Genomic DNA, 24,389 nt, shown 5'->3' on the forward strand with positions numbered 1-24,389 from the left:
GAACCAGAAACATCCTGGAATAAAACCCTGTGCCCTGGTGGGAGGGGTAATGGACTGAATGGACCCCCGCAATAAAAAATCCTATAGAATTAAGGGAAAGTGAGGGAAGCTGTGAAGGATTAGGTTTGGGAAGACCTGAAAAGGGAGGATATGATTTCCAAACCACAAAATAACTAAACTATTTTAGATAATGGAATACACTCAAGAGTCTCTGGTAATCCATTGCCAGATAGGAAAGGACAGAGTTAACCTGAGGGAGGGAAGAATCTGGCTGAGAGGTAGAGGTTGCTGAATGTCAGATGAAAGCAAATTTGTCAGGGGAAAGAAGGCATTTGCACTTGCATTTGCATTGGCAACTACCTAGAAAATGATAATGGTTGCTTATGTATGCCTATATGTATTCTTGGCTGTATTAATTCTTAGTGTTATGTGGAGCTTTTCTCCCCCGGCCTCTGCTGAAAATGGACCTGTGTCCAGTCGGACTTCCCCGATTAACAAATGTAAAATAAAAAAAATAAATACAAAAAAATAACATTTGAGTCTTAGAATCCTGACAAGATTTATCAAAAAAAAAAACAAAAAAAAAAAACACTTGGAGGACCTTTTACCCCTAGAAGGCTATCTTGGCTGCCTTCGGACAAAGAAAGACTTAAAGGGGTAATTCCTCTGGAATCTAGGAACAGGAAACAAAAAGATTTGTTTCCCATTCTGCATAACTTTCCCTTTATCATCTTAAACAGCTCATCTGCAGCAGAGCCAATGTGATTTTGGTTATCCAAACGAGAATTCAGGATCTGATATCATTAACAAGAGCCTGTAAATGTAACCACGAGTACCTTCTCAACACAGACCCTGAAGCAGCTACCCTAGAAGAGGTATCATCAAAGAAATAGCAGAAGACTTTGCCTCAGAAACAGGCAAATCAATTAGAATACCCCAAGATGACAGCATTTAGACTGGTGGCAAACAAGTTCTGAGGATTAGTTGCTTATATGCAATTTAAATTCTTGCAATTTAATTATGTACTTCTATTGTGTATTGGAGCTTTTCTCCTCGGGCCTCTACTGAAAACGGATATGTATCCAGCTAGACCAGCCCGGTTAACAAATGTAAAATAAAATAAATAAATAAATAAATATGTCACTTATGTACCTTATGCCTTAGTCGCAGGACATATGTCTAACATATGGGACCTGGAGGGAGATAAGGCTTTGGTATGTTGGCCGGACATTCAGCTGTCATCGGCAGGATATCCCATCTGTAAAGAATACTGCAACAGCAATAAGGAAGAACATCTTCTGTTCCACTGCACAGCTGCTCTGACATGTCACTCTGACTTAACAACTGTTTACCTCCTCTCTAGTCCTCAGATTATATCAGCCAGCATGTATACCATCAAGTCTGCATATTAGCCAAGCAACTGTAGCCACTGGAGACTGCTGATGTTGATATTTTTATTGTACCATTACAGGTCACTGCTGAAAATAAGCAACATCTGATTAGTATGCTTAACTTCCTAACAAGAAACACAGACAATCAGATAAATGATTTAATCCTGTTGCATTTGTTTCACAAAGTTGATATGCTTTCTAATATCAATGAAATATAATGTGATACACTTTAAAATTTTAAGAACACAGTTGCTCCCAAGATAGGTAAAACTATACTGCAAAATCTCTGAACTATGTTTTTTAAGTTATTCACAGAAACAAAATATTTGCTAAAATTAGGTTGGAAACATGTTCCACTGTATATTACAAGCTTGCTATGCATGAATAGGTTTGTAAAACACCATACGGAAAAACAAATATTTACTGCTAGCCAATTGAGAAATCCAAGCTAAATGCAAAATTCCAGTGATGCACATGCATAGGACTTTCAGAAAATACTATCCAATAAAAAATTATATGGAATACTGGGGCAACAGTCCTACCTAAAGCTGTAGGAACTCCCTACTGCAAGAATTTAATTGTTACATTATTTCTGTGATTTTGTTTGGAGACTCTGTTCATTGTCTACATTTTTAAGGCATACCAGCCTGGTCAATTACACAAGAATATCTGTTAAACATTTGTTGTAGTAAAAATCTACAGGTCCGTTTCTTCAAACCACTATAACAGTATATTCAACAACAGATATGTCAGTTACTGAGATGGCATATATGGTCAAGCCAAAGCCAATCAGCCTCGGAACTGGATCCAGATGTTTTGAACTCTGCACAAGAAAACTTAGCAACTGCAGACATGTACTTCTCTTCGCTGTGTTAACTCTAGTCCTGCTTCCTTTAGCACATGATATAGTTTACACGACTCCATGGTATTTACAGGTGGCATTAGATAGGCCCTTCTGAAAAGTTGTGGATTCTATTCAAATCTCTGCAGTCCTGTTATTTGCAAGGCTGCAAAATGCTTTGGCATGAAAATGCATGCTCAAGTTTAAGCAAATTTCACTGTAAAATTAATTTTACATAACACTTAAGTTTCATCTTGCCAGTCATTCTCTGTTCCACATTAAATATGTCCAGATATTTAGAGAATTTTAACACCAACGTAAGAACAGGCCCCATTTGAAAGCCTGAGCATATTTGTTCTCAGTGTCCTTTGCGAAGTGACCATGCATAAGAAACTGACACGGCAGCCAAACATTACTCATGTTTTCCACATTCTTTGCTGCATACACATAATTTTTCAATGCCTCCACATCTTTTGGTTTGTTTGGTTTTGTGGATGTTGTTACCATGGACCTTACTTGTTGACTTTTGGCGCAGATTTTTTTTTGGAAAAGTACCTAAAAATCAACAGCATCAATTGTTAATTGTAAACAATAATAATATCAATCCATGTATTATACACAGTCAGTACCATAAGGGATATAAAAATAGCTACAATTCCAAGTTTTTATGAAAAATTTAAATCAATGCAACTACCCGTGTCAATTCTCTACTTTGCTGATGTAACTAAACCCTAATTAAGCTTCAAGACATAAATTAGGTTATGGTACAGTGCATTAGTAGAACAACCTGACCACTTGTACAGCTGTAAAATTAGAAGTTATGTACTCACCATAACGTTCCATCTGAGTAGGTGTATTCATTTGTCTGCAACCTGTGGGTTATGGATCCGATATCGGATCCGAACCGGCATGGTTTTCCAGCTATGGATCCAAGCTCTCAGCTCCTCCCCTCACCCATAATGCCCTGCTCTACCCTCATGACCTCAGATCGAGTTTGCCAAAGCAACAACACCCTGAAAAGGGTAACATAGAATATGCAGGAAACTGAAAGGCCAGGGGGATAGGAGGGCGGGAGTTGCAGACAAATGAATACACCTACTCAGATGGAACGTTATGGTGAGTACATAACTTCTAAATCTGAAGTAGGATATTCATTTGTCTGCAACCTGTGGGACAGAGTCCCCAGCTACCTGAATCTTGGGCCATCATGGAAGGATATTCCGGAGCACCGCCAAAGGATGCTCTACCCTAGATGCAAGATCCAACTTATAGTGGGAAATAAAGTATGAGATGAAGCCCACGTGGCTGCTGCACAAATATCATCTAGAGGGATCCTAGCCTTGAAGGCTGCCGAGGTAGATACTGACCGGGTTGAATGGGCATGAACACCCTCCGCGCGGCCTTCCTGAAGATTGATAAGCCAATAAGATGCACTGTGAAATCCAGCGGGACAGAGAAACTTTAGAGATTGGCTTGCCCAAATTGAATTTTGCAAAGGAAATAAACAACTGGTCGGATTGCCTATGACCAGCCGTCCTGTTCAGATAAAATCTAAGTTGCCTGTGAACATCTAATGAATGTAGCTTATATTCACCTTTGTTTTCATATTTAGGGAAGAAAACAGGGAGGTTAATGGAATGATTGATGTTTGCTTCAGAAGCGACTTTAGGAAGAAAGGACGGTTGGTCCTGAGGTAGACACGGTCCGGATGAAATACCAAGTAAGGAGGTTTAGCTGATAATGCTTGAAGCTCAGAAACTCTCTTGGCCGATGTAATGGCTACCAAAAAGGCTGTCTTGTAGGACAAGAATTTGAGATCCACCGTAGCCGCTGGCTCGAAGGGGCGGTCAAGGCCTGTAGAACCAGAGAGGTCCCAAGGAGGAACCGCTTGTTTTATAGGGGCCTGAGAAGAAAAGTTCCTTTGAGAAAATCTTACACAATTTGGCTGCCATAAGAGGATTAGAGTCATGGCCAATGTGATAATGAGAAATAGCAGCCAGTTGTACTTTGACTGTGGAACTGCTGGCACCATCGTTAAAGAGAGTGGTTAGGAAGTCAAGCACTAATGGAAGAGGAACCGTGAAGGGATTCAGGCCTTGCCCGCCCACAAAGAAAAACGTTTCCACTTGCTGCGTAAACCTTTCTAGTGGATGGTTTATGAGCTGCCACCAAAATTGCCTTAACAGGTGACGAAATACCGAGTCCTGATCAAGAGTGGAACTGGAGCAGCCAAGCGGTCAGCTTCAGGTTGTCCAGATTCGGAGGAGGAATGCAGGATGGATGGGATATCAGATCCGGATGGGATCTAGAATCCAAGGAGGATTCACCGAGTGAGACCTTAGGAAGGGGAACCAGATCTGTCGAGGCCAAACGGAGCAATGAGAATCATTCTGCAACCCACCCGAGAGGCTTTCTGAAGAACTTGGAGCATCAGAGGCAAGGGTGGATAAGCATACAGAAGACCGGGTGGCCAAGCATGCACCAGGGGAACCTCCCGAGGAGGTATCAGAGCGAAAAACTGTCGCACTTGGTGTTTGAGGGAGAGGCAAAAGATCGCATGAAGGGTTCCCCACAATATGCGTTCGCTACTCGACAATTGAGAGACCACTCGTAAGGGGTCAGAATGGTGCGACTGAGCTTGTCCGCTAGGATGTTGGACCGACCGGAATGTGCGTTGCTATTAGAAAGCGGTTGGTGGAGATTGCCCATTCCCAAACTCTCATGGCTTCTCGACAAAGAGGGTAAGACCTTGTTCCCCTTGCTTGTTGATGTACCAGACCACAGACATGTTGTCCGATTGAATCGCAATTGTTCCCAAGGGAAGAAAGTCTTGAAGTGCTAGCAACGCTAAGAGCACTGCTCTCATCTCTAGAACATTGATATGCAGTAAGGTCTCTGAATCGTCCCACGTGCCTTGGACGGTCCGGCCCATAAGTGCCCCACCACCCGGGAGGCGTCCGTGGTCACCGTGGCGAGGGGAGAAGCACAAAATGGGCCCTGTGGAGATCCGGGAGTGAAGCCACCACAAGAGGGACGCTTGCAAGCCTTGCTGATCGCAATGGGATGATGCATGGGGAGAGCAAGGTATGACCACTGTACTAAGAGCGTCCACTGTAGAATGCGATATTGAGCCTGGCAAGAGGAAGAAGTGCTATAGCAGATGCCATGGACCCCAGAGCCCTCAGGACCAACTCCGCTGGAACAGAACTTGAGTGGAGAATGACCTGGAGCTGCAGATTTTGAACTCTGTCCGCAGTGAGGAAGGCTCAGAACTCCTTGTGTCTAGTCTGGCCCCTATAAAATCTAAGAGCTGTGTGCCAGGTTGGATTTCTTTGTATTTATTGTGATGCCCAGAAAAGGAGCAAGATGGAGAAAGGAGTCTCAAGGCCAATAAAAGTAGATGCCTTGTTGGGGCGGTAAGAAGCCAGTCGTCCAGGTAGGGAAACACCTGCACCCCTGAAGCCTCAGGTGGGCCGCTACCACTGCTAATACTTTGGTGAACACCCTGGGGGCTGTGGTGAGACCAAAGGGAAGGACCCGAACTGGTAGTGACTGGCTCCCAGCCGGAAGCGGAGGAACCTCCTGGAGCCTGTCCATCAGGATGTGGTAGTACGCCCTTGAGGTCTATCGAGCACATCCAGTGATTTTCTCCCAGAAGGGGAGAATAGATTGCAGAGTGACCATTCGAATTTTTCTTTGGGGACTGCCAGATTCAAGAGAGAGAGGTCTAGGATTGGTCTTAGTTCCCTTTTGGCACTAAAAAGAACCTGGAGTAGAACCCTGATCCGATCTGGTCTGGGGACGGGCTGGATGGCTCTTTTTTAGCAGATGGCCAATTTCTGCCAGCGCCTCCCGTTGACCGGGTGGGACATCTGGGAGGGACTTCAACTTTGGATGGTGAAGGAAGGGGATGCGATATCCTCTGGATATGATTTGGAGAACCCAGCGGTCTGATGTTATGGACTCCCATGCCGCTAGGTGCCCCCGACTGCCTCCAGAGTGGAGCAGTCGGGCAACCCTCAGGGTTGCTGCGGGCCGTTCAGAGAAAGGTTCCCTGGACCCAGTTTCTGGGAGCCCCTCTGCCTCTAGGGCGGCCCTCCCTGTCCTCCTCTGCCACGGAAGGACTGGTTGTCCGGAGCAGGCTGGGACTGCTGCGACTTCGAACCACATCTTCTTCTGACCCTTTGGTTCCTAGAGTAGGGCCTCTGGGGTGCAGAGAAGCGGATTCCACGGCAGACAGCTTTGCTCTGGGTCAACGCTCCATGCGGTCTTGCCAAACAGAGCAGAACCATCAAAGGGGCGCTAAAGCAGTTGAAGGGCTCAGAAAATGGGTGGAGCCAGGCCTGACGCCTAGTGACCAGTCCTGTCCCCGCAGCTCTAGCGCGCCTTTCCGTGCATGAGAGTAGCCGCATAGAAGTATTAGAAACTGACCTAAGAGTGGCCATGGTGGAGTGCAGAACCCTGTCCTCCTCCGAAATGGACTCGGGGGATGCAGCGATTCTTTATAAGATCTCGCTGCATCCTAATGACAAATAGTTCAGCAAGGTCGCTGAACTAAACATCCGCTTCCCCAAGCGGTCCATCATCCGAGACTCCTTGCTCGGGGGGTGGACTGAGGGACTCTCCTGAGCCAGTTCCCTCTTGGTGGCCGCCGCCGTCAACATGGCATCTATCGGAGGCCCCTTACTCCAATGGACCCGGTCGGATGGCGGACTAAGGATCCTATCTGGTCTTTTGGGAATTGGCTCCACGGTGTCCGGTTCCTTCCACGCCCTGGTGGTAATAAGGTCCACCAGGGGTCGGCAGGGGACACCCAAGAGGTAGATGGGCCCGCAATGCCTCCAAGAACACGGACTGGAAGACTTGGGGCAGACCACCCCTTATACGGAGCATTTCCATGATATCTCCAAATGAGACATCCTCGGGGTGACCGTGGGGAGCCTTCCCTTCCTCCAAGTCCGTGTCTTCCGTGAGAGACTCGGGGAGTCAATGTGCCTCCTTTTGCGTTGATATAAGGGACATCCTCTGGGGGCTGTCAGAGGAGTCCTCAAGCAGCAATTTGTTCCATAGGAGCAACTTGGGGCACAGAAGCGGGCTGTCCCAGGGGCCGGATGGTGGAAGCCTGGCCCAGTGCAGAGGGAGGGACGGAGCCGAACAAGTGCCGGGGTCCGAGACCCTCAACAGAGCCCTCTCCACTACATCAAAAGCCGAGGGGAGCCGACCAAAGGATCCGGCAATGGCCCTCGGATCCGAAGAGTGGACGGAGCCGGCGCTGGATCCGAGCACTGATCCCCGGATCCGAGGCTCGGATCCAGGCTCCGAGAGGTTGGATCCGGCAGGGTCGGATCCGGTACCAAGTACTATCGGCGCCGACCCACCCTGGCTCGCTGCTCGGCTCCAGCTGCTCGAACCCGGATAGCGGGTCGGAGAAGGAGCAATAGGCTTAAAAGGGTGTTGAGCTCCCCAGAGGGGAGGCAAGAGCACTCCCATCTGCATCTGGGCCTGGATGAATCTTCTCATCATCCGGTCCAGATCAGCATCTGAAAGGCTATATGAGGCTACCGAGGCAGGCCTGGAGTGCCTCGATAGCCTCGCTCCTCCTCAGGACCCGTGAAAAGCACACAGGGACCGGAGCCGAAGGAGGAGACCGAGCGTTAACGGAGCCGGGAGAAGCCTGGCTGGCGGGCCGAAACAGAGGTCTCGGCCCGCCGCTTGGTGCTTCTCCCTCCGTCCTTTTCTAGCATCCCTCTCCTCTCCAGAAACGGGAGGTTGAGTCCCAGGAGCAGGAGGGTGCCACGGAGGAATAACCGAACCACGGTTGCGGAGGCGGAGCCGAGTCTGGCGGTAAAGACCCGCCAAGACAAGCTTGGACCTCCGCTCCCTCAGTGCCCTGGGGTTGAACCCTGCACAAATGGAGCATCCAGATGTGAGGTGTTCAACCCCAGGCATCTTATCGACCGAAGTGTGGCCATCAGCCGGGAGAGCTTATGGCCACACTGAAGCATTTTGAAAAAACAGATTTGGGCTGATCAGCCATTCAAATCTATAAAGCTACTAAAAAAGTAACTAAACTAATAAGACACACAGGCCCAACACACACACTCTACGCCAACAGCGAGGGGAGGGAAAAAAAAAAATTACTTAATTTAACTCTAAATAAAACTATCAAAGAGGGAAACCTAAACTTTCACACAAAAATGCACAAAAAACTTTAAATTTTCTGTATTAACAGTTAAGAACAACCACTTAGCTGAGAGCTATGAATACCAATCCAGTCACCAGCGCGGCAAACGAGATCTGAGGTCATGAGGGTAGAGCAGGGCATTATGGGTGAGGGGAGGAGCTGAGAGCTTGGATCCATAGCTGGAAAACCATGCCGGTTCGGATCCGATATCGGATCCATAACCCACAGGTTGCAGACAAATGAATATCCTACTTCAGATCTAGACTTTAAAAACATTTTATTTTTATTTACACTTTATTGACCAGTTAGACCCACTAGGCCAATAGCTTCTTTTCAGGGGAGACCTGGAAGCATTGATAATGATTAGGGGATATTTTGGCTAGGACATCAGGGAATATCCCCTACTGTTTGGAGCAGCTAGATGGTGCTGAAAGGCCCCTACAGCAGTAAGGAAGAGACCTAAGGGAAGCAGCAGCATGGAGGCAGAAAGAAAAGTTATGGAGAGTCTGTAAGTGGAAAGTGAGAATTTGGAGAAAAAAATGTTTAATGTAGAGCTACTTGTAAATAACGATTCCTGTGTGGTAGATGTTAGACATGAGTGTTGTTTAGCTGTGTCTATACAGAAGGAAGTATGCAAGTCTGTTGAAGTGGTGCAGATAACAGAACTGGCATCAGGAGGGCTTCCAGATGATGTTCTGTTAAAAATAATCGAGCAGGATGATCCAGGTGACAGGTCTGCTGTTTCATGGTGTGAGACAGCACATTACTATCCCCAGCACTTCTGAAAAAGTTATGTGGAAAAGGAACCAGGTGATGCCGCAGCAGTTAAAACTTATGCAACAGTTACCAAACATAAAAGAGGAAAGCAACAACTGAGAAGGTGTCTAATTTTGTGGCAGCATATAATGCAGTGACTAAAACTTAAGCAGCAGAGACAGCAGGCAAAAAAGGAACGCAGCAACAATCTGTAAGTAAAAATATTTTTAAAAAGAAGAGAAGACCAACTGTGAGAATACGAGCAGAAAATGACACTGCAATGCACCGATATTATGTATGGGAAAAACTGGTGGCTGAAATGGCATTTAAAGCTCAAGAAATGTGGTCTTTATTTGTTGGAACAGAGACTTTTTGTGACTTAACACTTGAAACTCATGGATCAATGATGAAATTTCTTCAACTGTAAAAAAGGACATTTATCAGTGAAACAATTATTTATTTTCTGGTAGTAACTTAAATGTTAAAAAAATGTTACTTTGGAGTTTAGAACTGAAGAACTGGAAGAAGATGTTAAAAGATGCATGCTGGATCTGTGTGGGACTGTAATAATATTGTGAGAGTTAGAAATGAGAGAAACTTATGGAACAGAGGGTGAAGGTTGAAAACTGTTTTGAAATGTGAAAAAAAACCATGGTGAAATAGTTGCCAAGTGTTATTTTTGTGGCTGATCATAGACGGTTATTAAGATACGTTGTTCAACCTAAATGTTTCTTTTATGGGGACTGTTCTCAGTTAATTAATGATTTTGGTAAGGTATAATTTATCCAGTTTGGGGAGAAAGGAATTACAGCAAGAAGGTGTGTGCCTGAATGCAGATTGTATACAACAAAGGACGCTTTTGGATGGATTACCAAAAACAAACAGTAAATAATGAAAAAGAAGGGGAAAAGGAAGCAAACATATCCAAGGAAGGATAACAAAGGGTGAGGGAGAGGGTGAAATAGATGAAGAAAAGTACAGTTGTGTACACTTACCATAAATGTAGATGTTCGAGTGTATTCACTGTTGCAGTCATTACATTTGGGTAATCTGCTGGCAGGTTGCCCTCAGTCAGCCTGAATAACAAAGTCTTGGGTACTGTATTGGTTGCTGTCTCCTCTTGCATTACGTCAGGTCGTCAGGGGTATAAAACATGCAGTCGGCACCATTTTAATCAGTTTTTCTTGCCCCAGATGTCAGGTGCTCCCCAAACGGGGAGCAAAAATATATATATATAAACTGTAAATAATATAAATCCACTTTAGAAGCAAAACATTTACCTTCAACTAAAAGCAAATACACCACAAAGGCTTTTTTAGTATAGTGAAGGAAAGAAAAGGTATAGAAAGGGGGCTGGCAGGTGGGTAATCTGGACTGCAACACTGAATACACTCGAATATCTACATTTATGGTAAGTGTACACAACTGTACTATGTTCTTCATGTTTCACTGTTGCAGTCATTACATTTGGGTAGAATCCCAAAGCTATGGATGGGAGGATGGAACTAAATGGCAATAGCAGAAGCTATAAGGCCCTGCAGGACTGCAGTGGCAAAGCCTGCCCTGGATTTAGAGAAGAGAGGTAAATGATAATGCTTTGTGAAATATGAACTGAGCTCGAAGTAGCAGCTTCTAGAATGTCTTTGGTAGGGACCCCTCTAAGAAAAACTGCTGAAGTAGAGGCAGCCCTGGTGGAATGGGATCTGATCCCCTTGGGCACAGGTTTACCATGGTGCAAGTAGCAGAAACAAATGCAATGGCTTATCCATTTAGAAATAGTCTGCTTTGATACAGCCTTCCCCTCTGAGCCTGCAGCAAATGCTACCAGCAGTTGCTCAGACTTTCTTAGAGATTTTGTCCTGTTCAAGTACAATCGTAGTTGTCTGTTTACATCCAATGAATGCAGAATCCGCTCCTCCTTGTTCTGTGGATTTGGGAAAAAAGTAGGCAGGTGAATGGTCTGGTTAAGAGCCACACTGGATACCACCTTAGGCATAAATGAAGGATTGGTCCTGAGGGCCACCCTGTCCATGTAAAAAATAATGAAAGGCTCCACTGCCATGAGAGCATGTAGTTCTGAAACCCTTCTAGCTCAAGTAACTGCCAAAAGAAAAGCTGTCTTCCAGGAAAGAAATTTTATATCTGCAGTAGCTGCTGGTTCAAAAGGAGGCAGGGTGAGTTTTTCCAGCACAAAATTGAGGTCCCATGCAGGAGTTGGTGTTCTCCTGGGAGGCCTTACATTTTCGGCCCCTCTGAGGTACTGTTTTAGCAGTGAATGAGAAAAGAGGGGATGCTCTGTGTTGTAAAGAGCTGAGATGGCAGAGGCATGGATTTTTATTGAAGAAAAAGATAGGCCCTTGTCAAACATCTCAGTTAAGTATTGTAAAATCTGAGGAATATTGGGCTTTGCTGTGTCTATTCCTTGTGCTTGGTTCCAAGCACAGAATCTCTTCCATTTATCAGCATAAGAGTTTCTAGTACTGGTCCCTCTGGCTTCCAAAATGACATCCATCACAGGTTTACTGAGAGATGTGGTTTGAAAAATGTGTTGATTAGCCATGCTGCAAGATTCAGAGTTTGGAGCTGAGTGTGCAGAATTTGATAGTTCTCCTGAGACAATAGATGAGGTGTTTGAGGCAAGTACCAGGGAGGAAGGTGTGACATATTCCTTAGAAGCGGGTACCAGTGCTGGCGAGGCCAGTCCGGAGCAATTAGGATCATTTTTGGTTTTCCCTGTCTGACTTTTAGTAAGACCTTGGAGAGTAGAGGCAGAGGGGGAAAGGCATAGACTGATAGGTTTTTCCAGCTGAAGGATAGAGCATCCACTTTCCATGCTTTTTTGTGATGAGTTCTTGTGCAGAATTTGTCCAACTGATAGTTTTGGGGAGAGGCAAATAGATCCATGTTTGGGCTTCCCCATTTCTGTGTTAACATGCTGAAGATTTGTGGATCCAGTTTCCATTCGTGTGGGTCCATAAGAATTCTGCTTAGGTCATCTGCCAGAGTATTTTGCTTTCCTGGCAGGAATTGAGCTTGAAGATGTATTTGGTAAGTCAAGGCTGTGTTCCACAAGGCCATGGCTAGTCTGCAAAGGGGGCAGGAATGGGTACCCCCCTGCTTGTTTATGTACCACATAACTGTGGTGTTGTCCATCTTTATCAATAGTTGTCCTGGATGAAGTAAGTCCTTGAAGGCTGTCAGAGCATTCTGAACAGCTAGCATTTCTTTCTGGTTGATATGTAGATGCATTTGGTTTGGGCTCCATTTGCCCTGAATGCATCTTCCTGCCAGGTGGGCCCCCCAAGCATAGTCTGATGCGTCTGTAGTTAGGGTTTGGGTGGCAGGGGGTAGAGTGAATGACAGTCTCTTGTTTTGGTGACATGTCTCTGCCTACCAAAGAAACTCCTGTTGCAGGTAGGGAATGAGAAGAATCATTGTTTCCAGGCTGTGACAATGTTGACTCCATAAACTTTTTAGGTACCACTGAAGTTTCCTCATATGCAGTCTCACATATGGAATTAGTAGAATGCAGGATGCCATGAACCCCAAAGCCTGCAGAATCTGTCTTACAGATAACTGTTTTTTTGTTGCCATTTGTTTGAAGTATGTTGTCAATTGCATTTGTTTGTCTGGCATGAGGTAAGCCATCTGGGCAGTTGTATTCAAGCTTGCACCCAGGAATGTAATTATTTGAGAGGGTACCAGTTGTGATTTCTTTTCATTTATGGTGTACCCTAGGCATGCTAGAAGCCTTTTTACAAATGCCAGATGTTGAAGAAGAGTGTCCTTGTCCTCTGCCTGAATGAGACAATCGTCCAGATAAGGATAAATTTGAATGTTTCTTTGTCTGCAGAATGCAATTACTGGTGCCAGGCACTTTGTAAAGACCCTGGATGCAGTAGATAAGCCAAAGGGCAGTGCAGAGAATTGGTAATGCCAAAAGCCTGCTTTGAAGCGGAGGTATCTTCTGCAAGATTCCCTTATTGGGATATGCAGGTATGCCTCTTTTAAGTCCAGAGTTACAAACCAGGCATTCTTGCCTAGCATAGGCAGTAGCTGTTGTAAAGTCAGCATTTTGAATTTTGGAATGTCCAGGAACTTGTTCAGAATCGATAAGTCCAATATTGGACGCCATGATTTGTCTTTTCTGGGTACCAGGAAAAGTCTTGAATAAAATCCTTGTCCTTTTTCCTTTTCTGGTACCGGTTGAATAGCCCCCATATTCATGAGGGACATGACTTGTTTCTGGGCCTCTGCCCACTGGTTTTGTGGCAGATCTGGCCATCCGTTTGGAAGTGGCAAAGTATGGAAATGAAATCTGTACCTCTGGGATACTATGTTTAATACCCACTTTTCCTGGGTAATTAACTGCCAATTTTGAGTATGAAGTGCTAGTTTTCCCCCCAAGGGGGCTGACAAAAGACAAGTGCTTGGAGATGGTAGAGGAAAGTCATTGAGACTGCTTACTGTAGGATTGTGCTTTGTTATCTCCAGATTTGGAGATGGAGGCACCCCATTGCTTTGACCTGTAAGATCCCTGTGATTGATATCTGGAGCTTTTTGAGCGCCTGGGTTTGCCCTGAGTGGCTCTGTTGGACACAAGAAAGGACCATTTCTTAGTAGGCCAGTGCCTACTGAACCTGGGTGGCTGCACTTGCAAGAAATCTTTTATAGTTTGCATAGATTTAGCTTTGTCTTCCATTTTCTTTAAAACCTCTTCTGCCTTATTACCAAACAGACTGTTATGCTGTAAAGGGGCATCCAACAATTTAGCTTTAACATGATCAGGCAGCTTTTCCTCCTTGAGCCAGGCATGCGTTCTTATCACAGATCCAGTTACGGCGGCCCTGCAAGAGGCTTCCAAGGAATCAAAACCACATTGCAAAGTATGCTTTCCAGCCTGTTCTGCTGAATGCAATAAATCCTGTAACTCTCTATTTTCCACACAATCAGAAATCAACATCATTTCTGTTTCAGTAAGCCCATAACATGCTGTTGATATTTAAGCATATGAAACTGGCAGTTTAAAGCCCTGATTGCCAAGGTTGCAGACATATAAACCTTTTTACCCTATCTATCCAGCGCTCTGGAATCTCTATCAGAAAGGGTAGGATTTTTAGCTGTAGAAGCCTTAACACCCTAGGGACCCTGAGAAATAGTCTCAGGATTAGCAGCAGGATTTTTGAAAATAAATTTGTGGGAGTCAGGAACCCTGTAATATCTGTCTGGCTTACTAGGAGCCGGAGGCAGGGAATCAAGAGCCATGCTTGATTCCGAGAACACATCATCAACAATGTCTAATACAGGAGGTATTGCTAAAGGCCTATGCTGAGGAAGAAGAAGAAAATCCCTAAGCCTCTTTTTTGATTCAGAGAAGTCCTGACTCTCCCAATGAAAATGTTCCCTTAAAGTATGCAAAGTCTCTCCAAAAGAGTAATCCTCAGGAGGAGATGCAGATGGGATGGATTCCTCTGCATCAGAATCCTCATAAGGTGGAATAGAAAATTCCTGATCAGAAGAGGAATCAGAAGAAATGGAAACCTGATCTGAAGATTCATAATCAGTGCCTTGCCTAGGCCTTTTAGCGGGGGGGGGGTTGGGAACCCTTGATCAAGGTAATTAAATCCTCTGCCATTTTGATCATTTGTTTTTTAGGCATAGGGGCCTGAGCACGTGGCTCATGTGTCGGTTTTTTAGACATAGAAGTCGTTTTTGACCTTGTTTTTGTTGATGGCGTCAGTTTAATATAAAAATGTTGAGGCCTAAAAACACCCTCAGAAGCCAGTGCCTGCACAGTGGCTCCGGACCCATCCAAGGAAGAGACATCCACGGGTTCAATACTTTGCGAATCTCGCGGCATACCGGACTCTGAATGGGTATCGGTAGAGGCCTGCGACTCAAAAGTAGCGGGTATCAGGGGCTGCGAAAGCACCTCACTGAGTACTGGCGAACCGGCAACTGGCTTAGGAGAAGCATCATCGTTGATTTTGGACCTTGACGGTCTGTCTCTGCCTTTTTCCTTGCGGTCTTTGTGAACTCCGGTAGTCGGATTGCTAACCAAAGACATTTCAGTGTAGTTAAATCTTGAACCAAAATATTTAGAAGCAAAAATATACCGACGCTTAATAGTGCGTTGGTTAACAGCAAGGCACGTTGTGATCAGGGCCTAGACAAGGAATACAGTACAAATGAAAATCCTTATGAGGTATTTGCTTCCCACAAGTAATGCAATTATTAACTTTTACTGACATCGGTAAGGAGCAAGAAAAAGTTTCCCCAATGGGGTACTTAGCTTTAGTTTGAAGACTTCGGTTCTGAAACTCGAAAATGAAAATTTCAGGAGTTGGCCGACCGGCACTTGCGAACTGCTTCTGCTTCGGGCACCGCGCGGCAAGAAAGACTGATTAAAATGGCGTCAGCTGCATGTTTTATACCCCTGATGACCTGACATCATGGAAGAGGAGACAGCAACCAAGGCAGGACCCAAGACTTTGTTATTCAGGCCGACTGATGTCAACCTGCCAGCAGATTACCCAAATGTAATGACTGCAACAGTGAAACACGAAGAACATCTGTAGAAGAAGAAAAAAACATGAAGGAGAAAATGAGGAGCGAGTGCATGCAGGCATACCTATCAACCTCTTAGCCTAAGAAATGTGGATGCAGCCAGAAATAACAGGGGACAAAGGCCCAAAAATATGGATAGATTTTAAAAATTTACTTCTGGAAGTTTAGAAAGTGCTAGATTAACAGGTTTTGCACTTATGTATTTCCCAATGGATATGACATCTGAAATGCAAATGTCTATTATTATTTGTTACTTCATTTCTCAATGATTAGCCCAACAAAACAGAAATTTTATGAGGAAAAGAATAAAAACATGAGGCAAAAATCTGGACACTCTGTGAAAATCTGGACAGCTGAAAGAGAGGTTGGGAGAACGGATTGATACTAATAATTTTTATGAAGTTCTAGCCAGTGAAGAAATCTGATTCTGAGGCTCAAGGATTATTTGCACATAAATCCTGGAATAATATTCATTCAACAGTAAAAATAAGAAAAAGAAAATTTAAAAAATATTTCCCCTAAACTCAAAAAGAAGGAATAGCAACAACTTTAGAGTAATTCCAGCAAATGTGAACAGTATTATTAACACTGTAAGAAGGATTGGGGTTCTGGAATTGTGCGATAAATGTGATGTGGATATTATTCTGTTACAGGATGTAAGATTCCTGGCAAGTTAAGAAAGACTGCAAACAGAAAAATTATGAGATGGAAATATAACATGGAACTTAGGAAGTGAGTATTGTTCTGGAGTGTGTGTGTTGTGTAAAAGCAGTGAAAATACTAGATGTACTGTTGGTAAGGATGGGAAGGATAACTGTTGTAGATGTGAGGCGAAGAGAATATGATTAAAGAATTATAGTATTATATGCATATATAACTAGCAAGGAAATTGAGGATCTGGTTAAACAAATATTAGACTATCTGGTAGTTAACAAGAAAACTATAATTGCAGAGGAGTTTAATGTTTATTTTAAGGAGACAATCAAAAAAGAAAGGGAAAGATCTAAAAATACAGGTAGTGATAAAATGTGGTAAATTAACTGTGTGGAACTAATCAATAGACTTACAGAAGGGGGGCACTAAGACCTGAAATGAATTATTTTATATTATCGGAAGGTTTGGGGGAAGCAGATGGCAATACAGTTGTGACATGTTTTTCAGACCATTTAGCAATATGGACTGAAGTGATGGAAGAAAGGGAGGATATTAAAATAGGAAAGGGAATAAAAAGAATAAATGAGAAATTATGGGATGAAATTGGAGTGTGGGAAGTGCTGCAGTTATGGAAGGATCATATAACCAAGACGGATTTCTATAAAAACTAGTCTAAATCCATCCATCCATCCATCCACCCCTTTTCCCATTTTACACATGGGATCAGCGTGTCACTTCAACAGTGATAATCAATTAGAGCCAAGGTTCACTCCTCTGGGTAGCTATGCATGTAACTGTCGTTCTTCCATACCATGCACTCACAGTCACACCTACAGCCAATTTAGAGGGTCCAATCCACCTAATACATGTCTTTGGAATGTGGAAGAAAACTGCAGCACCCAGAGGAGACCCAAACACAGGGAGGACATGCAGACTCCACACAGAAGGCATCCCAGCTAAGAATTGTACTGGAGGCCCTCTTGCTGTGAGGCAATAATGGTATCTGCTATACTACTATGCCACCTATAAAAAACTGGTCTGAATGGTGGACTAAACTTTAAAAGTATAAAAATGTTCTTCCAATGGCAAGATGATGTACGACAGGAAGAGAAAGTGAAGTGTGGGAAAATGTATAGAAATGTATTAGAACATTTAGAAAACAATACAAGAAAGCATTATGATATGGAAAAAGAAATATATATAAAAAAAAAAAAACTGCTCCTCAAGGAAGCAAAAACCTGTCTGGTGGACATCCTCGATCAACAGGCTTTACAACAAAAAGGAAGAAACTGTTGGAAAAGAACAAATTCCAAATTGGAAAATCTCCCTCCTCTGCCTCAACAAGCAAATTAGATCACTAGTGAAAAACTCCAAAGCCAATTATGAGTTGAAACAAAGGGAAAGCACAAGTCCTTCTTCGTTACGTTAAGAACCTCCATGGCAAAGCCCACGTTTGTTCCGAATTAGTACTTAATGGTGCCACTTACACTGATCCTACCGACTTAGCCAACCTACTAGCCGACAGGTTCAGAGCAAACTTCACCCCCTTATCACCCCCCCAAAGGCCCAGTCGACATTCTCGATACTAGTCCCACATCTCACATCTTCGTAGATCAAGTGTTAAAGGCCTTATCCAAGGCAAAGAACACAGCTTATTTGCCTTGGATATATCCAGGCTGTATTCTGCACCATCTCCAGCAAAAAAGTACAGTTTTGTACCTACCATAAATGAAGATGTTCGAGTGTATACAGTGCTGCAGTCATTACACTTGGGTTATCCTGCTGTCAGGCAGTTCCCCAGTCGGCCTGAGTTCCAAAGTCTTGGTCCAGCGTCAGTTGCTGTCGCCTCCTCCCTGATGTCAGTGCGGCAGGGGTATATAAGATGCAGCCGACACCATTTTCTTCAGTTTTTCTTGCCTCAGATGTCAGGTGCCTCCAAATAGGTAGACAATTCCAATTGCTAATGAGACATACATAAAAAAAGCAAAAAACAACTTACAGCTACCAGCAAATACTTCCCATAGGTAGTAAGGGTAGAAGACATAGGTACGTACCAGCCAGTACGAGGGGAAGGAGGGAGGGTAACCTTGACTGCAGCAGTGTATACACTCGAACATCTACATTTATGGAAGGTACAAAACTGTACTATGTTCATCGTGTTACACTGCTGCTGTCATTACACTTGGGTAGAATCCCAAAGCTGAGGTAGGGTGGCTGGTTCTATAAGGCATTAGGGGTGGCTATAAGACCCTGCAGTACTGCAGTGGTGAAGCCAGCTCTGGATTTAGAGTATAGAGGCAGATGGTAATGCTTGGTGAAGGTATGCACAGAACTCCAAGTTGCTGCTTCCAAAATATCCTTGGTAGGTACTCCCCTGAGGTAGGCAGTTGAAGTGGCTGTTGCCCTGGTGGAGTGAGATCTAATGCTGCTAGGTACAGGTTTTCCATGGTATGTGTAGCAGAAACGTATGCAATGTCCTATCCATTTTGAAATAGTCAGTTTTGAAATGGCTTTTCCCTGTGCTCCTGCAGCATATGCTACCAATAATTGCTCAGATTTTCTGAAAGCTTTGGTTTTGCCCAAGTAGAAGCATAACTGCCTGTGAATGTCCAAAGAGTGCAGTAGTCTCTTCCCTTTATTCTGTGGTTTAGGATAAAAAGTTGGCAGGTGAATAGTTTGGTTTAGAGCCACACTGGATACCACCTTTGGCATAAACGTAGGGTTAGTTCTTAAAGACATCCTGTCCTGGTGGAAAATGAGGAAAGGTTCCACTGCCATTAGTGCCTGTAATTCTGAAACTCTTCGTGCTGATGTTATTACCAGAAGCAGAGCAGTTTTCCAAGAGATATATTTTAATTCTGCTGTGTTAGCTGGCTCAAAAGGAGGTAAAGTTAGTTTTTCCAAAACAAAGTTGAGGTCCCAAGTTGGAGTAGGTGCTCTACAGGGTGGTCTTATGTTTTTAGCCCCTCTGAGATACTGTTTTAACAGAGGATTAGAGAAAATTGGTGGATCCGTGTTGTAATGAGCAGAGATGGCAGAGGCGTGGATCTTGATGGATGAGAAGGAGAGGCCTTTGTCCAGCATCTCAGTTAAGTATTGTAGTATCTGAGGAATGTTTGGGACAAGAGGGTCAATGCTGTGAGCTTGGTTCCAGGCACAGAATCTCTTCCATTTATCCGAATAGGCTTTCCTGGTACTTGGCCTTCTGGCTTCCAGAATGACATCCATAACAGCTTTGGAGAGAGGCATTGCTTGCTTGACTAAGGAATCTTCCATGCAGCTAGGTTTAAGGTCTTTAGCTGGCTGTGTAGTATTTGATTGTTGTGCTGAGTCAGCAGATGTGGAATTTGAGGCAAAATCCAGGGTGGTTCTTGTGCTAAGCTCCTTAAGATTGGGTACCAGTGCTGGCGTGGCCAGTCTGGTGCAATCAGGATCATCTTTGGCTCTTCTTGCCTGGCTTTTATGAGTACCTTTGGCAGGAAAGGTAGTGGTGGGAAAGCATATACTTGTAGGTTCTCCCAGCTGAATGAGAGGGCATCCACTTTCCATGCTTGTGGATGGTAACTCCTTGTGCAGAATTTTTGTAGCTGGCAGTTTATTGGGGATGCAAACAGATCTAAGTCCGGGCTCCACCATTTCTGTGTTATCATTCTGAATATTTGCGGATTTAATTCCCATTCCTGGGGATCCATGATGTTTCTGCCAGTGTGTTTTTCTCTCCTGGCAGAAATTGTGCTTGAAGATGAACTTGAAGGTTTATAGCTGTGTTCCACAAGGTCATGGCTTGTCTGCACAGGGGGTAGGAGTGAGTGCCCCCTTGCTTGTTTATGTACCACATAACTGTGGTGTTGTCTGTCTTTATCAGTAGTTGTCCTGGATGCAACAGGTCTTTGAAAGCTATAAGGGCATTTTGTACAGATAGCATCTCTTTTTGATTGATGTGAAGATGCCTTTGTTCTGCGGGCCACGTGCCCTGAATACATTTGCCTGCCATGTGTGCCCCCCCGGCGTAATCCGATGCATCTTTTGTCAGTGTTTGCCTGGCTGTGGGTTGTGTGAAAGGCTGTCCCTTGTTGAGGTGACAAGCTTGTGCCCACCACTGAAACTCCTGTTGAAGGCATGAGATTAGTGGTATAGCTGTTTCCAAACTTTGAAGAATGTCCTTGCTCTCTGCTTGAATCAGGCAGTCGTCCAGGTATGGATAAATTTGAATTCCTTTCTGTCTGCAAAATGCAATTACTGGTGCCAGGCACTTTGTGAAGACCCTGTCACAGTAGATAAGCCAAAGGGCAGTGCAGAAAATTGGTAGTGCATTGAACCAGCTATGAATCTGCGGTATCTTCTGTAGTTTTGTCTGATAGGGACATGCAGGTATGCCTCTTTGAGGTCCAAAGTCACGAGCCAAGCTTTCTTGCCCAGCATGGGAAGAAGCTGCTGTAATGTCAACATTTTGAATTTTGGAACATCTAGGTAAGTGTTCAGAGATGAAAGATCCAGAATGGGCCTCCAGGCTTTGTCCTTTCTGGGTACCAGAAAAAGTCTTGAGTAGAATCTTTGTCCTTGCTCCTGTGATGGTACTTTTTGAATAGCTCTCATATCCATGAGTGCTGTAATTTGTTTTTGAGCCTCTGCCCATTGATTTGGTGGCAGATTTGGCATTCCTTTTAACCTTGGCAGAATGTGAAAGTGGAACCTGTAACCTTGAAATACAATGTTGAGAACCCATTTGTCTTTGGTGATCATTTGCCAGTTGTGGTAGAAGAGTGACAGTTTTCCTCCCAAGGGGGCTGCCAAGAGGGATTTGTTTGGCAGCTATAGTGGGAAGTCAGTGGAGCTGCTTTTTATATGGTTGGGGCCCGTCTTCCCCTTCTTTCTGGCCTAATGCAACCCATTGTCGAGGCCTATAAGGACCTTGTGTTTGACCTCTACCTCTTGGACGTCTGTATCTTCCCCTTTGAGGTCTGTCTGTAATTGGAAAGAAGACAAACCAGGAAATATTGTGAACAATCAACCAATAAATAGAATAACTGGAACAGGAACCCTCTTCACAAATAAAATCAATGGATTTATTAGGCTTAAAGTGCGTTAAATTTCAATACACTTTTCGTCAAGGACGTATACTTGACTTCATCAGAAGCTTGTAAACAGTGAACCACAGGCATTACATCAATTATATACCAAATTCATTAATTGGCTACATGCTTTGACCTGTTGTTAATTAATTGTCAAGGTAACATGATCAATTCAAGACTGCATTTCTTTGTAACAGTTCTCATCAAATTGTAATTGGAAAGGACCAATTCTTAGTTGGCCAGTTTCTGTTAAATCTAGGAGGCTGAACCTGTAAGAAATCCTTCACCGTTTGCATAGATTTTGCCTTATCCTCCATTTTCTTTAATACCTCCTTTGCCTCAACTCCAAATAACACATCCTGCTGCAAAGGTGCATCCAATAATTTTTCTTTAACATGGTCTGGTAACGTATGTTCTTTTAACCAAGCATGTCTTCTAATGACAGAGCCTGTAACTGCTGCTCTGCAGGAGGCCTCTAGAGAATCAAAACCACATTGCAAAGTATGCTTTCCCACTTGTTCAGCTGCATGCAATAAATCCTGCATCTCTTTAAAATTAGGAGGATCTGATTCTGGTAGCATTTTTTGTTTTAACTGAGACAGTAAAAATTGCTGATATTTTATCATGCGAAACTGGCAATTTAAGGCTCTCATTGCTAAAGTTGCAGACGTATATACTTTCTTTCCCCATCTGTCTAATGCTCTGGAATCTATGTCAGAGGGAACTGAATTCTTGGCTGATGAGGCCTTAACTCCTTTGGGTCCCTGAGAAATAGTTTCAGGGTCAGCTACAGGGCTTTTATACAGAAATGTATGTGAGTCGGGGATTCTGTAGTATCTGTCAGGTTTAACAGGGGCTGGAGGTAAGGAATCAGGATTTAAGCTGGATTCAGTATACACATCATCCACAATATCTAACACTGGCGGAATAGCAAGGGGTCTGTGTTGAGGTAATAAAAGGAAGTCTCTGAGCCTTTTCTTGGATTCTGAGTAATCCTGGCCTTCCCAGTGGAAATGCTCCCTCATGGTATGCAGGGTTTCCCCAAAGGAGTAGTCCTCAGGCGATGAGACTGATGGAATTGATTCCTCAGCATCAGAATCCTCATAAGGGGGTAAAGAGTATCCTAGGTCTGAGAATGAATCAGAAGAGATGAACACCTGGTCGGACGAGTCATAGTCTGCATCCTGCCTAGGCCTTTTATCAGGAAGGGGATGGGACCCCCTGATCAGAGTGATTAGGTCTTCGGCCATTTTGAGCATTTGTTTCTTAGGCATGGAGGCCTGCCCTGGAGAATGCTGTATTTGTTTCCTCATTCCCTCCAGTAGAGCTCTTTTGAGTGTGCACCTTTAACTCCTAGTGGGCGTGGCTTCCGCATTTAAAAATTGAAGTTATCACCTTACATTTTTAACAAATACCCATTGACAGAGGTCATATATCAATACAATTGTGTTTTCTATCATGTATGCTTCAAGATAAAATTTTCCGATACCTTGTACGTAACATGGTTTTGGAATTATTAATGCAAATATGAACAGGCAATATCAGACACCTAGAGGAGCAGTAGGGTGTAACTGCAGAAACGCCTGGAGACGTCACTAGGCATTAAAGAATAATAGGAGGCTTAGACTTAGCTGAGGGTTTAATGCTTAACTGAGTAGGTCTGAAGACACCCTCTGAAGCTGTGGGTTGCTCAGCTACTCCAGATCCCTCTGAAAGGTTAGTCTCGGAAGGCTGAATAACTTGTGTATCTGAAGGCCCAGCCATCTCCACGTGGGAGTCAGAGGCGGCTTGTGGTTCTACAGAAGCGATCGTCAGGGGCTGCGACGGTGCCTCGCTGAAAAACGGAGAACCGGCGACTGGCCTAGCAGACGCTTCGTCGTCAGTTTTGGGTCTCGGATGCCTATCCTTGCCTTTGCGCTTTTTGTGTATTCCGGTCGTCGGAAGTTCCGACGGCATGGTATAATTGAATTTTCTACCAAAATAAAGTCGGGCAAAATCAAACCGACATTTAATAGTGCGTTTGTTAAACCTAGCACAAAACCGACAACCAGTGACGTCGTGGTCTGGGCCTAGGCATGGGATACAATAGGAATGGAAATCCTTATGAGGTATTTGCTTCCCACAAGAAATACAGTTATTAGCTTTTACTGACATCGGTCTGAGGCAAGAAAAAGTTTCCCCAACAGGGTACTTAGCTTTATAGAAGACTTTGGTTCTGGATTCGTAATGAAAATTTCAGGAGACGACTGACCGGCACTTGTGAACTGCTTTTGCTTCGGGCACCGCGCGGCAAGAAAGACTGAAGAAAATGGCATCGGCTGCATCTTATATACCCCTGTCGCACTGACGTTAGGGAGGAGGCGACAGCAACCGATGCTGGACCAAGACTTTGGAACTCAGGCCGACTGGGAAACTGCCTGATGGCAGGATAACCCAAGTGTAATGACTGCAGCAGTGTAACACGATGAACATCTAGCTTCGCCACTGAGCATCCTATTCAACTACAGCCTAATTACAGGCTTCATTCCAGCAGAGTGGAGAACCACCACTGTCATCCCCTTGCACAAAGGTGATGCCACTACTGACCCGGGAAAGTATTGCTCCATTAGCTTGACAAGTCTGATGTGTGATGGAGCATATTATTATGGATTTCATAAACAAGGACATAGGCAATCTCCACACATTTGACCCTACCCAATTTGGATTCGTCAGGGAAAGATCTTGCCTATTGAACCTAGTTGACTTCTTTGAGACTGTCACCAAGGTCCTGGATGAGGGAAAGTTAATACATACAGCTTACCTTGACCTGGCCAAGGCCTCTGACACAATTCCCCACTCAGGCATCATTGAAAAACTAACACAACTTGGTGTTAATCCTTATCTCATCATTTGGGTGGCCAGCTGGCTCAAAGATAGGACTCTCA

The 24,389-nt window shown here is 44.1% G+C and overlaps 1 long non-coding RNA gene across 1 annotated transcript in view; it reads right to left on the bottom strand.

The window, feature by feature from the left end:
* Nucleotides 1-1,440: 1,440 nt before the first annotated feature.
* The window catches only part of LOC122809257, a 70,128-nt gene continuing 47,179 nt past the window's right edge, over nt 1,441-24,389 (bottom strand). The window contains exon 2 of the long non-coding RNA XR_006365881.1: nt 1,441-2,787. This is a non-coding gene — a long non-coding RNA (uncharacterized LOC122809257). The remainder of the gene's footprint in view (nt 2,788-24,389) is intronic.

Source organism: Protopterus annectens, chromosome 8.part0 (assembly GCF_019279795.1).
Source record: "Protopterus annectens isolate FY-2018-M chromosome 8.part0, PAN1.0, whole genome shotgun sequence".
In the NCBI taxonomy this organism is placed as follows: Eukaryota; Metazoa; Chordata; order Ceratodontiformes; family Protopteridae; genus Protopterus; species Protopterus annectens.